Consider the following 9,452-nt stretch of genomic DNA (forward strand, 5'->3'; position numbering starts at 1 on the left):
ACGCTGTGGAGGGTTGTTCTGTTTCGCTGCGTGCTGGTCGTCCTTTCAATGTTCCAGTGGGTGGTTGGGGGTTTGTAAGTAAGTAAGTGAAACTTTATTTGCTCCATATAATCGGAAATTTCGATACTCACCCATTATAAGAAATACAAACATATATATATATATATATAACACTATATTCATATTACAATTAATAACTACAGGAGGTAAGATCAAGTTAAATAGTTAAAGACAGAGAACCTACCCATCCAAGGACTAGGCAACCACCTAACGACTCAAATTGCGGTTGTAAAGTTTTATTGCACGTGGGATAAATGAATTATGGTGCCGGTTAGTCTTAAGTTGCGGAAGTCTTAGTCTACCAATGCCCCTATCTGTTAAACTATCATGGAGTTGAACATGATATGGGTGACTACAGTCGTCCCAAACGGGAGTTGAGCTTGGACTGTAGGAGACACTGGTAGACGAAATCAACAGCAGACTGAGACCCCCTACTAATATTTCAGCTTTTCTAATGATGTTGGCAACACGATTCCTTCTGTCTTACTAACATTACCACCCCAAAAATGAGACAGTATATCCAAACTCCACAGATGGTAGCATTATAGAACATATCTAAAATTTCCGTACGCACGTTGAAAAGTGACATTTTTCTCAGACAATATAATCTCGAATTCAATTTTCTAACCAGGACGGCAACATGATTCGTCCAAGTCAATTTATCGTTGAAAACCATTCCCAGATACTTATAGGTAGACACACGTTCTACCTCATTCTCTTTAATAATTACAGGCGGTGGTGGAATAGCATTATGTCTAAAGTCGATGACCTTTTCTCTTGTTTTAGAGACATTTAATTGTAAAAAGTTAGTCACAGTAGTCCACGAATGATACTTTTTAGGAAAAAGTCGCCCAGGAAAGAACCTTGGAACGAAAACCAAACTATTGAACGACTAATCCGCTTCTAACCTCAGTCCCCTTGCATCGGGACTGTGACTGTGTGATCATCGTCAGGTGTGCATCACCATTCCCCTCGAAAAGAACAGATACTACACATGACCTTAGCCAAAAGGCCGAGAAGCGAGAAGCGATAATGATTTCCTTTTGGCGGAGATATGCGGAGATTCATGAGAGGGCACCTCTCCGACAGAGATCTGCAATCAGACGTGTATAACGAGAAAAGAAAAGGAGACAGGACAGTCCCTTCAGGTGCCCCTGTATTGGACATAATAGTATCTGAACGGCAGGTGGGACTAAGTTTCACAAACTGTGTACGGTTGGTATGATACGTCATAATCCATTTAATTAAACCATCGGTGATGTCCATTTTCAAGAGTTTATATATTATGGGGTTGACTGGATTAAAGGCAGAGGAAAAATCGAAAAACATGACCCGTGCAGAATTACCAGAATGTTCTACGTGAGAGTATAGCCTGTCAAGGATCACAAAGATGGCATCTTCACAGCTGCGACAAGAATTGTATGCAAATTGTAAAGGGTTTAGAAAAGGAGCTACTAAAGGTTTAACATGTTTTAAAAATAAACGCTCACATACCTTCATTGGCAGGGACGTGAGTGCTACAGGGCGCAAGTCATTCATACATGATATTACTGATTTTTTAGGAATAGGTATTACACATGATTGTTTCCATAAAAAAGGAATATGTCCAAACTTAAAAGACCGATTGTATACAATAGTGAAAATATTAGCCAGTTCTATTGCACAATGTTTTAATACCCGTGATGAGAGATGATCAGGCCTGGCAGCCTTTGATGAATGTAACTTAGATAACTGACAACATATGTTGTTCTCTGTCACCACTAGGTTGCAGTTAAAATCAGTCAGCAGTCCTTGCAGATTTATATGCTCGGTAGAAAAACCATGATTATCAGAACGGTTATAAAAATAATTCATTTGTATAATCGACTGTAACAGCAGGTAGTTGGCAAGAGTTGGTTTTATTGTGTGTCCGCTCATCAGGCGCATCCCCTCCCAGACACGCTTCATGTTGTTTTCAGTGAAATATCCTTCGATTTGTCACGATAAGCGGCATTCCATTCCTTGATTACCCGTTTAAGTTCAAATTGCTGGTCGGTGGGCGTATTTACTTTTTTTGGCTCACTTGACTTGAGTTTGTCAGAGTTAGTTTGGTAGTGCCGTAAAAATTATAATATATTATATACACTTGTAATTGTCATATGTCAGTATTCTACCATAAGGATCGGTTTTTAATGGTATATTATATATTAAATGCTATCATTTTCGCTTCTGTGATTATCTTGTCATGTGATACACTTGTAGAATAAAGGAAGTGATTTCATGTTTTGATCAAAACATTTTTGGGTAATTTAACTTGTTTTCATAGGAAAGGTAATATAAAGACATATTTTGCTTCCGGGTTTTACTTTCATAATTCAGAACATACTCATTTGAAATATGTTGAAGGTATTTTTTTCCTGACGAATTGCATTGGAAACATTCACAATTTAAATTTTGTGTTTGTTACAGGATCAGTAGTATGTCTTTGATTACATTATGACACGTTGTCTCTTTTAATTAGTGTGACCGTTTAGGGTTCAATAACTTCTCAGAGGGATAAATGTTTCATTACAATTGCAATATTTCAATATTTACTTTGTAAACGAATATAAACGTTCACACAATGACAGTTGCGTATAAATAGCAACATTGTTTAAATTAGCATATTAACTCTCATGAATATGTGTTATCGATTAACGCAGACAACAACAAATCACTTTAGGTGTCATTAATACTTTCACTTACCCTGTAAAGCAGTTTAATTTTACTGTCCCCTCCGTTAATGAACGATCGATACTGGTTGTTTTTCTTGCTCTCATATTCAATGTAATAGTAAAAGCTTTCGTGGAGCATATGACGCTGACTTTAATAAACATGCTTTTACCTGATTTCTTTATCAAGCAAATTTAAAGTCCATTAAAAATAACACTATTGCTTGTGAACCTCTGTTACATCACAGAGGTGTCTACAATACACCCATAGTAAATCAGTAAAAATATAAGTAAAGACAATATTCTGAAGCTTCATCCTGTTTCTCACTTTCAGCTAACGCAGCTGTTTGGGCTAACCAAAGGTAATAAAAAGATCCAAACATACGCGTATTATTTGATAACACTTCTGATTATATAAGTATTAAGTATTAAAACATGATTTTAAATCAGTTTGTGAACAATATTCGGATGTTTGATTGACGCCTGTTTCTCACTCCCAGCTTACGCAGCCGTTTGGGCTGATCAAATGCACCACCTACACGTATCAATTGATACGGGTTCACTGTTTATACGTACAATCTACCTTTAGTAATGTTTCATCTGTTACTTTTTAAGAAAAAAGTCGCCCAGGAAAGAACCTGGGCACTAAAAACAAACTACCAAACGACTGATCCGATCTCAACCCTTCCGCTTGCATCGGGACTGTGACTGTAATTATCGTCGGGTGTGCATCACCATTCCCCTCGAAAGGGAACAGATACTACATATTCTGAAATTTTTACGTTCCAGGTAAATGTTTATGATTGAAAACCCAAATTCTGCAGATACGAAGGACAAGCTAAACTTTTATTACCCTGCTTGGTATCACTAACTATTGAATCCAATGATTCATCAGTACATTTTCGGGCAGATACGTCACCGATACGATACAATTCGGTATTGGCAGTTCTAATCGAAGTACTTAATGATATTTGCATGACAGTGAAATCATATGGAAAGAGAAAGTCACATCATCCCACAACCTAAAACAATCTTTTCATCTGACAGTTGCTTCATCTTGACAAGATAAATCCACTCAGTGCCTTCGTGAAAAAGACGTTAATAATTGTAATATTGCAATTGTAATGAAACATTAATCCCTCGGAGAAGTTATTGAACCCTAGACGGTCACACTAATTAAAAGAGACTACGGGTTATAACGTAATCAACATTTAAATTGTGAACATTTCCAATGCCATTCGTGAGAAGAAATACTTTAGCTCTGAATTATGAAAGTAAAACCCGGAAGCAGAATAGGTCTCTATATTACCTTTCCTAGGTTAAGTTAAATTACCCAAAAATGTTTCGATCAAAACATGAAATCACTTCCTTTATTCTACAAATGTATCACATGACAAGATAATCACTGAAGAGAGAAAGATAGCATTTAATATATAATATACCTTTAAAAACCGATCCTTATGGTAGAATACTGACATATGACTATTACAAGTGTATATAATATATTATAATTTTTACGTGACTCGCCCTGCGGGAATATAAACGTCACGGCCAAACGTCACTACCAAACCAGCTCACTCTGACAAACAAATCTCAAGTGAGCCAAAACAAGTAAATACGCCCACCGACCAGCAGAGACAAACCGAAAGATCAAGTTCATAGTGTAACATTGTAATGAATAAAAACAAGAGATGAACAAATATTTAATTGGAAACTTCAAGATCAGATCTCGAATTGTATCACGCATCGACCACCCATCACTCACGATGAGACAGATCCTCCTGTTTTTTATCACATGCATTCCCATTTCCTTACAAGAACATGTTGCTTCAACTCAGTCACTACACCATGCTTTAAAGACTATAGGTACTACCCTCGACCATACCCACCAGCCTACGGACTTCTGAGCAACGCGTGCAAAGAAAAACTTTGAAAGAGCTAAAAGTCATATTGGATTAAAATTGTGTACTTTAACAATAACAGGGAACTAGCAGTTAGAAAGGTACATTGCTTGTGTTGGTGCGATTTAGTATTCTGAAATTGTTCTTAGTCTGAAACATTTTCTAATAGGCCGTCTTCCATGGCTTGCTTTTCTCTTCCTTTGCTCAATTTTTTAGGGTAATGGTGTTACTGTAGCTTAAAATGCGGAGAATAATCACGAGATTCATAATTTGCTATGCCAACAACAGGATTGTTGCACATTACTCTAAAAATGCAGTAAAACTGTAGTATTTTAATTGATTATGGGACATGCCTGATTTTAGGCAACTGACCAATCATAGGGCTGCTTCTCGTGACCTTTTGACCCGGCCCGAACTTATTTTGTTTACATCTACTGTAGCGAGCCTAGATCACGCACTGTCTGCATATAGAGCCTGTAGCCCATCCATTGCTCCAATCTATCGGAGGTGGCAGTCCAAATGATCAGAAAACGTTTTGACAAAGGTAAGAATAGAATAACTGTAGACCTACGCTGCACAGTTGTAACGCCTAACGCCGGTTGGGATTGCGATATTGCATTAGCCTACATTATATATCTGCCTGACCAAAGTCTTCGTTGACGTTAGACTTAGCAAACAATATAGGCTATGCATATGCTTGGCCTAGTTTATGATGTCCTTATAGTACGGACGATTGAACGTTGGTACATCCAATGTTGTTTATTCCTAGATTTCTAATCGAGGAATTGCTGCAATGAGCAGGGTTGACTTTCGTATCAATTTGTATTGGCGTAGGCCTACGTCTAATGTTAGTTGTTGCTCCTATTAAGTTTTAGCATAAAAAATAATCAGAACCATCCTTGGCATGGGCCTACTTAACTGATGGTGACGTTAGATCGTAGATGGTATACATGCTCAGACTAACCCTAATGATTAGCCTACTGGCATAGATGCTAGACTTATCCATTTGCCAAATTTGCTTGATTTATAATTGTAATTACTGTAACTGTACTTTAGATGCAATAGGGCTAGGCGCTGCACAAGTCAATAAGAGACAAAGACGTTTTGATAAAACAACCAAGGCTTTGCAAAGTACCATAACACTAGGATCTGTTCAAGTGGATTGCACTTGGCCTACCCTCTATCCCATGGACCAGGAAAGCAGCCACTGTGCCTCACTACTCCATATCGACTAGCTATGGTTATGAATGCGTGAACTAGTAAAGTTCCAGCTTTTTGTTTTATTTGCTATTTTCTCTAACAGTTCGATGATGACTTCTCACAAATGTGCATTCCATTGTGCTTGGAAGATTTGGCCATTAAAGAGGTTCACCCCAATCAGTTGGTCTAAAGTTATTGCCAGTGCTGAGGAATGGTGCAAATTATCTGACCCACAGTGTGATGTTGCTCACAAAGTTCTATCCACCTGCAAAGAACAGCCTGACAGCTTTGAGGACATCTTCTAACATCGTGATTGCTATGCGGCTTTTACCAACAAAACAGATATTATCAGAGCAAAGAAATGACATATGAAATAACCTCAACATAAAGCAGTTGAAGGTAAGAAGTTTGTCAAAATGCATTTTGTTATGAGTTAAAGGTATGCTGTATTGATCCCAAATATGCCTCATTTTCAAATATGGTAACTTTTGGTCAAAATTCTTTAACTTTTTTTATTACCACCCTGGAGGAAATTTACCTCACCAGGACATTCAGTCATCTTGTATGCTCATGTAGTATGTCTAAGAACAAATTGGAAAGTAAAGACCCACAGGGAACGATTTTTTGAAAACTTGTTGTTCTAAATTATAGCATGCTATAATTTGGGGCTGATACAGACTACCTTTAAACAGTAATGAAATACAGAAACATGTCAATGAACACAAACAAATTGATTTAATGATGAGATGTAACACTTCTTGGATTAATTCACTTGTTGGAACTTTAAAAGCTCATTTCTCTTGCATACAATGTAATTGAACTGCTTGAATTTACATTGGTATGTGAATACGTGGTCAATAAGTACTGCAGATTTCTAGAAGATTTAATGTGAGCAAAAAGGGCCTTTTATTGTTTTATTCCCAAATGTTCTTTTTATGCCTGATCCTGGTATTTAGATATCCTGTCTTGAAGGTAGTTGCCTCTAAGGCATAATTTTGTTAAATGAGTTTATCTGATTACACATGAAATTGGGAATTGAAGAATTGTTAGAAAACCTGCAGTGCAATATGAATTTTGAAAACATTAGGCGAAATGAAGGAAGATAAGACCATTAGACATCTTGTTATCATTTATGAATTTTAAAATGAGGCTAGTTTGTTATGACTATTAACAAAAAAGGATGTTCAATCATCATTTTAGCTTTAATCTGTTAGCAGAAAGGAATAATTTGAAATTGATAAAGATCAGTTGTATGTTTTCTAAATTGAGTGAGGCTTCACTGTGCTATGTGTCATGCTGCCATTTCTAAGACAAAAATAATTTTCTGTGCAACGAATAGTCAGTGTCTGTTGGGCCCACATAAAATGTGAGAAAAGCTGTCACTCACAGACATCTCTGAAAAGGAATTGTTCCAACTCAACATAGGAATGTCATACACAAAAAACATATCAACCCAACAAAGCAACTGTATGTCACTTTCAGATATAGGAGGTATCCTGAGGGATTTTAATTGTTTTACATTTTCTTAATTTGATTTCAGATCTAGATACCTCTATGGAAAAAGATCACCAAACAGAAATTGATGAACCTCTGGAAAACAACTCCAATCATCAAAGTTGGCTTCTTCCTCATCAAGGTCACAGAATGTGCTACCAGAGGAGTGTATAATCTATTATATGAAGGAAGGCCTCTAGCAAATCTAACTAACTAGCAATTATAATTTATTTCCAGAGTCATTATCAAATTGCTTAAAAAAGTATCATCTATTTGCAAGTACCCTATGTTTTTGTTGCTTTCAAATGTGAAATATAGCTACATAAGTGAAACAAGTGTGAAAAATTAGTGGGGATAAACATTGGTGTACATACAGAAATGCACATTGATGAAAAATATTAATTCTAATAAAAAACCAACTTCCCACTCGTTTGACCTAAAGTCTGTCGTCCTCTATTTATCTAGGCTACATGTCACTGTTTTCAGCCACATGTGCTTTCGATGCGAACAGTGACATACTGTAAGTATTACAGGTCATGTGACGTTTGTTCATCAACTCAGCTGGATCAGATTGTGAGAGTTGTGAATCAGTCTTCCCTCCCGTTCTGAATCGTTTGGTTCGGTAGTAGCCCTGGCTCCGATCATTGTGGTCGTACTTGTATCTGTTTTGTATTCGTCTTTTGTACACTATTGTATGTATAGTTATAGGACACTACTTCCGTATTGAGACCTCGTTTGTGACCATTTTCGTTTAAGTGCATGTTTTCTACCTATTATTGAGGCTTCGTCCCGATGTATTGTTTGTACCGTGGCTGATTATAGTAATAGATTGCAAAATCTCAGCGCTCCTTCTTTACTCTTTAATCTATGTGTTATATTCTTTGCATGTAATAGCGAGGTTCAAGACTCGTCCTTATTAACACACTGCCATCGAAGCCACATTTGTTTCCATACAACCACCAGTCCTCAGTAAGGAATATTCAGGCACCAACCCCACCCCCCCCCCCCAAATACCCCGAATCTTAGAGTGAGTTAAATTTACAATATGCCCTATAATTTATACAGAAAGCTGAAACAAGTGTATCATGAATTTCTGACCAGCAGAAATCTATTTATACCACAGAAACCAAAGAAAAGTTGTTATGAAACTGGTCTCAATCAAGAATAATACATTCCTATCAAGATTCGAGGTTAAAGCTCAAGTAGATATAGAGATATCACAGCTAAAGTTCCTTCTGGTCAATCCTCAAAAACGACAAAATGTTTGGTAACCTTGGCAACAGCAATACTTTCTGAGGTCATCATAATAGCATTGAATATACTATGATACAAGATTTCACATGTGTATGTAACTTTCAGTCATAAATTATTACATACAACCTCTGCATTGTTTCTTAAACAGGTCGGTAGATTTTCTTAAAAAGTCTAATCAACGAGTAAAGGGCGCCCTCTATTTGGTTTTCTGTTAATAGTTCCCCCAGTCGGTATCGGAAAAATTTCAAATTTGGTGGGCTTTTTGTTCTCCAGAAGACCCTTCATAGAGATTGTTTTATATTACTCTACTCTTCCACCCTGGCTATTAAAAAAACTTCCAAATTCATCATAGTCATATATGGGCAGCTAGCCGCCATTTTGGTTCTTGGCACAGCCGTGTGCACATTTGGTGGCTGCCAACAAACAGAAAACCAAACCTTATATCAAATTGTACTCATTTTCACTCAAATCAAGTATTCCCTAAAAAATTGAGCAAAATCCAAAAACTAAGCACTTTTTTGGCACATGGAAGACGGCCTATAATGGGGTGGGGTATTTTATATGTTAGGCCATGACTTTAAGAATGATGAATAGACAGTTTTTTCTTTCAAAGCATTTGCGTACACGGTTAATAAATAAATGACAAAAGACTCACCAAGATTACCTTTAGAGATGTTAAATTCACATCTGCTCAAATACTGCGGTGAAGAAAGGGACGCCATCGTTTCCTGTGTAGCGATGCATCCAACAGTTGAGTTCTTATCACAGGACGTAACGTTAATAGAAAGCTCTTGAATACCGTTATCATCCGTGTAATGTTTCTGAAAATCACAGCCGTCGGGCTCAATCATTT

At 37.0% G+C, this 9,452-nt stretch overlaps 1 pseudogene; it reads right to left on the minus strand.

Moving 5' to 3' along the window:
* Positions 1-854: 854 nt before the first annotated feature.
* On the minus strand, positions 855-1,084 carry LOC139976564 (U2 spliceosomal RNA; annotated as a pseudogene).
* Between the last annotated feature and the right edge of the window lie 8,368 nt (positions 1,085-9,452).

This window comes from Apostichopus japonicus, chromosome 11, assembly GCF_037975245.1.
Source record: "Apostichopus japonicus isolate 1M-3 chromosome 11, ASM3797524v1, whole genome shotgun sequence".
Taxonomy (NCBI): domain Eukaryota; kingdom Metazoa; phylum Echinodermata; class Holothuroidea; order Aspidochirotida; family Stichopodidae; genus Apostichopus; species Apostichopus japonicus.